The following is an 8,456-nucleotide window of genomic DNA, read 5'->3' as shown; positions in this document are numbered from 1 at the left end:
CCTCCATCCCTAGTTAGAGTTACCTCTCCACCCTTGGTTGGAGTTATCCCTCCATCACTGGTTGGAGCTGTTTTGCCAACCTTGATTGTAGTTCTCACCTTGGTTATAATTACCGCCTTGCTGATAGTATCCTTGATTTGGGCGGTTATAGAAGTTGTGGGTAGCTGCCAAGGTGTTGTCTTCTTATTGGAGCTACGGGTATTCATCAGTGTAATGAGAATTGCATGCACATATTCTTCAAATTTTCTGAGGTGCCAACTGTTAATACTGTTGTTGTGGGGGAGGCTGGTGTTGTTGTTGTTGATTTAGCTGTATCTGCTTCAGAAGGTTGGTTATCTCACATAGAGTCTATGTGAGAGCAGTAGTCTACCTGCTAGAGGAAACCTCTGCAACAGCCTTGGGATGGTTGTTCCTGTGCCTAACATTCCGTGTGGACTCAGCTAGGTCGCTGATCAGTTGCCACGCTTCATTCGCGGTCTTGTACTTTTTCAGAGAACCATTACTTGCACCATCCAATGTAGTCTTATCCTGAGGCTTCATGCCTTGTGTGAAGTAGCTGATCAACACCAACTTGTCGATCATGTGGTGGGGGCATGCGTCCAGAAGATTCCTGAAGCGCTCCCAATACTCATAAAGAGTCTCTGATTCGTATTGAATAATGCAGGAAATTTCCTTCCTCAGTCTATCAGTAACTTCAGCTGGAAAGTATTTTTCCAAGAATTCTCTTCTGAACGTATCCCAGTTAGTAACAACTGCTTCAGGTTGGGTGTAGTATCACTCCCTTGCCTTTTCCTCAAGAGAAAATAGGAAGGCGGTTAATAAAATAGAAGTCTCATCTGTACCATGATGCCTAACAGTAGAACAGGCTATCTGAAAATTCCTGAGGTGCTTGATAGGCTCCTAAGCGGGTAAGCCATGAAACTTGGATATTAAGTTGATTAACGCAGTCTTCAGTTCAAAATCTGGAGCCGGATTTGGGTGACGCGCTTGATACGGTTGTAGTGTAAAGTCTGGAGCGCCTGCTTCCTGGAGAGTAATCCTTCTGGGCTCCGCCATATTACCTGCATGTAAATCAATAAAATCAGTAGAAAAGGAGCTTGTTTCTTCCTCAGATGGCGCTTCAGATTCGCCTTCAGAAGAGACTGGTGAATTGATAGTAACACTTCACTACCCTCAGAGGCTAACCGACGCCGAGCTCGCCTAATACGTGAAATAGTTTTTTCAATTTCAGGATCAAATGCGGCTAAGCTCGGATCAGGCAGCGAATGCGTCATTCAATGAAAGAAACATACAGCTCATGGTAATACAATAAAATAAAATATGGAAAAATTGAGAAATTAAAAATATTTACATTAACTAATAATTTAGCACGCTACTGCAACTCCCCGGCAACGGCGCCAAAAATTGATGAGGCAGAAATTAGCCAATTAAGAATTTTTTTTGATAAGAACAGCATTGCAAGTACAGTTCTTAACCAACAAAAATCCGCTTATCAATTTAGAAAGAGTTGTCACGAAATTAGCATGAAAATACTGGGAGTAAGAATCCCAGGTTGTCTCCCAACGAGTTGACAAAAGAGTGTTATTTTATTAGTCAGGAGTTTTCCGAGGAATTTTAATAGTTGAAGAGCAGAAAATTAAATGACGGTAAATTAAAGCAATGTGAATTAAAAGAGATTTATATATTCAAAATAAAAAGCCTTGACTGGGGAAAGATTAATTGGAAGTTCTATCCTTGTTGGATTTTCCTAAGTGTAGTATCAAGAGGTTGTTATTTTCACTTAGTTAACCCTTACTAAATAAAGGAAAGTCAAGTGATTGAGCTAACTCTTATTCACAAGTCCTAATCCTCTCCCTTGGGAAGGATTAGCGTTAGTGCCTAGAGAGTTAGCCAACAACTTCCAATTTAACTAATCACTTGAGCAGTCCAACTCAAGGGTCTCCTTTTAATCAACCCCCAAGTCAAGTTGGGAGTCTACTCCATTGACATGAATATAATGTTCACAGAAATATAAGAAGAAGACATGATAAATTAAATAAAATAGGAATTGAAAATTAATTAAATGTAAAAATAGTTCTTTGCATTAATAAATACCAAAATGCAACATCCTTATCTGAACAGGGTTAATAAGTAATCAAAAGAGTAAAGGAATAAGAAAGCAAACTAGAGTAATAGCAACTTCAACAGAGGTAGTGACTCTTATCAATATCCAAAGCAAAAACATAAAACTAGAAATCTATGAGTGTGTAGAAAACCTAGAGGAAGAGTGATTTCTCTCTAAGATTCCAATCTAAACTAAAATTATGCGAATGAGAATGTGTGTTGAGTCTCTGCTTGTCCCCTGGCTCTAGTCTGTGTTTCTGGGCTGGAAACTGGGTCCAAACTTGGCCCAAAATCGCCCCCCACATTTTTTGCAATTTCTGCAGGTAGCGCATGTCACGCGTACGCGTCAGTCACGCGTATGCGTCAGTCACGCGTACACGTCGATTGACAAAATTCCTGGTCACGCGTACGCGTCAGTCACACGTACGCGTTGCTTGTCTTCTGCGCTAGTCATGCGCACGCGTCAGGTACGCGCACGCGTCGTTGTGCAAACTCCAATTCACGTGCACGCGTGAGCCATGCGTGCACGTCGCTCCTCACTGGTTGTCTCCTTTATTTCTTGTGCTCCTTCCATTTACGCAAGCTTCCTCTCTATCCTCTAAGCCATTCCTGCCCTATAAGGCCTGAAAACACTTAACGCACAGATCACGGCATCGAATGGTAAAAAGAGGAATTAAAACTACACAATTTAAAGGCTTAGGAAGCAAGTTTTCAACCATAGAATAAAACTAGGAAGGAATTGTAAAATCATGCAAATTATATGAATAAGTGTGCAAAAACTTGATAAAACCACTCAATTGAGCACAAGATAAACCATAAAATAGTGGTTTATCAGGGGGTGCTCGACGGATGAGAACTTCTGCTTTATCCATAAGCCGGCAAGGAATTCTCCGAACTTTTTGTCGGTAAACTGTGTTCCGTTGTCCGAGATGACGGCTCCGGGGACTCCAAACATGGAGATTACTTGCCTCCACATGAACTTTCGGCAATTTTCTGAGGATATGCTGGCCAACGGCTTGGCCTCACCCCACTTGGTGTAATAGTCGATGGCGACAATCTCCTACATTTCTTTACGAACTTTTGGGAGTCCGACATCATCGAGGGCCAATAGTAACCGGCCTCAACAAGCTTCTGAGCCAAGGCCTTTCCTTCAATATGGTGGCCACAACATCCTTCGTGGAGTTCGCTTAACACGTAGTCCGTCTGGTCGGGGCGTAGGCACTTCAACAGAGGTTGGCTCAGCCCTTTCTTAAATAGCTGGCCTTGTATTATCGTATACTTGGCTGCTTCCCTTCTCAGCGCTTTTGCAGCCTTGTCGTCATCGGAGAGTTTACCGTTTTCCAAAAAGTTAGTGATTGGGTCTATCCATGAGGAGACGTCAGCCATTCGGGTTATGTGTAAAGTGACTTTTGGTTCTTTCACTAAACCCTGTATTAGAGATCGGTTCCCCGTCCTTCGCTTTGTGCTCGCCAACTTTGATAGGAGATCAGCTCGGGTGTTCCTCTTCCTTGGGATATGTTGCACCACGATCTCGTCAAATTCTTTACTTAGATTTTTTACTTTTTCCAAGTACTTTTGCAGCAGGGAATCCCTGGCTTAATATGTTCCAATAATCTGTGATGTGACGACCTGAGAGTCGCTGCATACCTCCACCTTGATTGCTCCGACTTCCCTTGCCAAGACCAGGCCACCAAGAAGGGCTTCATACTCTGCTTGGTTATTGGACACCGGGAACTCGAATTTGATTGATTGCTCGTACACCACCCTGGTTGGGCTCTCCAGGATAATCCATGCACCTCCAAACGTTTGGTTGGAAGCTCCATCCACATGCTTGGTACTTCATGGAGGTCTCCCGTCACTTCTACCAGGAAATTGGCCATCGCCTGGGCTTTGATTGCGTGTCTGGGTTCATACTGCAGGTCATACTGAGATAGCTCAATTGCCCAAGTCATCATTCTTCCCGCCAGATCGGGCCTTTGCAAAACTTCGTGGATCGCTTGATCTATCTTGATGACTACCTGATGTCCCTAGAAGTACTGTGGCAACCTTCGGGACGAGGTCAAGAGCGTATATGCCAACTTTTCCAATTTATTGTATCGCAACTCTGCCCCCTGTAAGGCTTTGCTAACAAAGTAGACCGACTGCTGAGTTCTCCCTTCCTCTCGTACCAGGACGGCTGCCAAGGCTTCGTCCATCACTACTAAGTATAAGAACAACGTTTCGCCATATCTTAGCTTACCAAAGACAGGGGGCGCCGAGATTATGTTCTTGAAGTTGTTGAAGGCCTCCTCACACGCTAGGGTCCACTCGAAAACTATTCCTTTTTTCATCAAGTTGAAGAACGAAAGGGCTTTGGCCACTGACGCGCCAAGAAATCGAGATAGGGCCATGAGTCTTCTTGCTAGTCTCTGTACGTCTTTGACACATCCCGGGCTTGTCATTTGCAAGATTGCTTCACACTTCTCAGGGTTAGCCTCGACTCCCACCTGGGTTATCATGAACCCCAAGAACTTCCCAACCTCCATGCCGAAAGTGCACTTGAGGGGATTAAGCCTCATATTGTGTCGTCGGAGGGACGCAAACACGATCTCTAGGTCACCGACGAGGTCTTCTGCTTGGGTGGTCTTGACTAGGATGTCATCCACACACAATTCTTCCGACCTACCGATAAGGTTATCGAACACCTTGTTCATGAGCCTCTGATAGGTAGCTCCCACATTCTTTAGTCCAAACAGCATTACCCTATAGCAGTATGTGCCCCCTGACGTTATGAATGCCGTTTTTTCTTCGTCTGGCCGGTGCATCGGAATCTGGTTGTAGCCAGAGTACGCGTCCATGAAACTTAGGAAGCGGTACCCTACGACCGCGTCCATTAGTGCATCAATGTTAGGGAGGGGGAAGCAGTCCTTGGGGCATGCCTTGTTGAGGTTGGAGTAGTCTACACACATCCTCCACTTCCCATTGGCTTTCTTAACCAAGACTACGTTTGACAGCCAGGTCGAGTAGTCTAGTTCTCGGATGAGCCCTGCTTTTAGCAGACTAGCCGTTTTCTTGACCACCTCGTCGGCTCTCTTCTGAGACATCTTTCTTCTTCTTTGTGCCACGGGCTTGGCCTCTGTCTTCACAGCCAGGTAGTGTGACATGAACTAGGGGTTGATCCTCGGCATGTCGGCTGGTGTCCAGGCGAACAGATCGCTATTTGCCCGAATCATCTCCACCAATGGCTCTTTTAAATTGTGTGGGAGGTTTCTGTTCACAAAGGTGAACTTGTCTCCTGAGTCGCTGACCCAAAAATTTTCGAGGTCTCCTTCAGGCTCCGGTCTCAGCTTGTCGTCGACCCTAGCATCTACATCAGCTAGGAAAACCCCGGATGCCTCTTTTGACTTCTTCCTTAGGGAGAGGCTAGCATTGTCGCACGCGTCCGTCGTTTCCAGATCTCCCTTGATGGATCCCACCGACCCATCGTCAGCCACGAATTTCATCATCAGTAGCATGGTAAATATTACTGCTCTGAACTCGTTGACGATTTTCCTTCCCAAGATAAGGTTGTAGGCCGCAGAGTCCCTTAGAACAACAAACTCCGCCATTAGCGACCTCTTTCTCTGACCCCCTCCTATGGAGACCGGAAGGGAGATTATTCCATCGGGCTTGATAAAGTTATCCCCAAAGCCGACCACCCCGTGCTGGTGGGTTTTTAGGCCGGCTTCTTGGAGGCCCAAAACATCAAACACATTTCGGAATATGATGTTCGAGTCAGCTCCGGTGTCAACGAGAATTCGCTTGACCAACCCAGTTCCCACTTTTGCTGTTATGACCATGGGGGGTTATCCGGTACATCATGGAACCATTGGTCCTCTGGTCCGAATGATACTGTCGGGGCTTTCCCGAGGGGGAGCGCATAGCTGCCAGATGACACGGCCAAGATTTTAGCATCCTTTCTTGCTGTCGACTTCGACCTTGGTGCAGTATCTCTTCCGACCACGACGTTCATAATGGTAAGGCCGCGGTCGTTGTCCTCTTCGGGCTCTTGTCTTGGCTTCACCGCTGGGCCCTTGTCATCTTCAGGTCGATCACGCTCTCGTCTTCTCGGTTCTCTTATGAGGTGAGAGAATTCCGCTAGCTTACTTTCTCGGATTGCCTGCTCCAGAGCATCCTTCAAGTCGAAACAATCCTGTGTTTTATGACCAAAACCCTTGTGGTAGTCACAGTAGAGGTTTTTGTTCCCTCCAGTTCTCTCCTTGAGCTGGCGAGGTTTTGACAAGATGCCTTTGTCGGCTATCTGTTGGTACACCTCGACGATTGGGGCCGTCACAGGGGTGTAGTTAGTGAACCTACCTACCTGGGGGAACGGCTTGAAGGTTTTAGCTGGTCCTCCGTCCTTGGAGTGCTCCTTAGGCCTTTCCCAATTACCGGGTTGACGAGTAGGGTGACCGGCGGGTTGCTGCTTGTTGGCTGGCACCACTTGACTGACCTCCTCGTCGTTGATGTACTCCCTCACCACATTTTGAATTTCTCGCATTGTCCATACATGTTTGGTGGTGAGGTGCTTCCTGAAATCTTCAATCAACAATCCGTTTGTCAGACACAAACTGGCCGCCGAGTCGGTTAGGCTGTCAATCTCCAAACAGTCATCATTGAACCTATCCAGATACTTCCTAGTCGGTTCTCCGCTTCTTTGAGTTACCCCCAGAAGGTTGATCGGGTGCTTTGCCTTAGCAATACGCATGGTAAACTGTGCCAGAAAGCATCGGGTTATGTCCGCGAAGGTCGTTACGGACCCCTGAGGGAGTGCGTTGAAAATAAGCACGTCAACACATTTACATAGAAGCACATAAGTGCACCATTAAACTACCCACTATTAATACGATTACCTTTTTTCTAACTACCCACTGTTAATACTATTGTTTCTAATTGACAAAATTTTTTAATTTTGTATGTATTAATTTTTAAATTCAAATTATATATATTTAAAATTTCGTTTATTGCATAGGACTACATCAAAATTTGAAATATAATTTAAATATAATTATATTTCAAATTTTGTTTGTTGTGTGGGAGTATATAATTGGCAAACCTCTCCTAACAATTGGCAAACCTTTACTAACGAATTGGCAAACCATTATCTCCTACTCTTCGCTATTTTATTTATCCCATCAACCTCTCCTAACAATTGGCAAACGGTTATCTCCCACTTTTCTTCTATTTTATTTATCTCCCTAACACACAATTAAAACAGTTATCTCCCCATTCTTTCTTTATTTTATTTATCTATTAACTTCACGCTTCCCATCTTTTAATTTTTAGGAATGGGCACAATTACCGTATTTATTCTCATAATGGAACTTGAACATCGTACGAGTTTTTTATTTTTCAAATTTAAATCAATTCAATCGATCTAAAATTTAATCTAAAATTTTTTATGTACTCTTTTTGAGTACTAATTGATCAAACATATCCATTTTAATCTCCTCTACCAACCTTTTTAAGTACTAATTGCATGCTAAAAGTTTGGATTATTGATATTATTAATTTTTTATTATTTTCAGAAAATATATTTTTATATTTATAAATACATATATCTCGTTTACAATGTAAACAAGATAACATGTATCTCGTTTACACTGTAAAGGAGATATATGAAAATTGAAAAACTACACATATCTCGTCTACATAGTAAACAAGATACGTGCAAAATTATCTTGTTTACAATGTAAACGAGATAAGAGAGGGGTATTTATTTCGGTAAATATTTTTTAAATTATTTATTTTAGTAATTATTATAATTAATTTATTTATTAAAATAAAAAATCCAGCAAAAAGAGGTGTTTTGTATTCAAAAGCATTAAACAATAATTCAGGAATTAAGAACGCAAATAATAGCTTGGGTGTGAAAAGTATACGAGAAACAATTAAGGTTTTAGAAGTGTTTATTTTTTTCGGATTAACCATTCTTACCAACTACTTTAATCATGGAAGATTTAATTCATAACAAACTTTAATTGATTAAACCCTAATTCCTTAGTGATTTAATCTTTTTTAATCTAATCAACCGCTAATTTCTTGGTCACTAAATGTAGGTTAGAGGTTTAAGTCCAATTCTAGTTTATTAGCCGCATAAACCCTAATTACCTAAATATAAGATGATTATATGCCACGTATCATGATAAGTCCAAGCAATTAGAGATTTAGGAGGAGTTACTTTCAAGTTGTTATTCAAGTGAGTTAACTTTTCCAAGAATCAACAAGAATTCATGTAGAAAAAGAGCTATCTTCCAATATACTCAAATTCATAAGATGAAGAACGAAAGTAATCCTTTAATATAAATCAGTACATTGATTGAAAGTATAATCAT

Source organism: Arachis ipaensis, chromosome B5, assembly GCF_059453495.1.
Source record: "Arachis ipaensis isolate K30076 ecotype BB chromosome B5, ASM5945349v1, whole genome shotgun sequence".
In the NCBI taxonomy this organism is placed as follows: domain Eukaryota; kingdom Viridiplantae; phylum Streptophyta; class Magnoliopsida; order Fabales; family Fabaceae; genus Arachis; species Arachis ipaensis.
Note: the sequence above shows the minus strand (reverse complement) of the source record.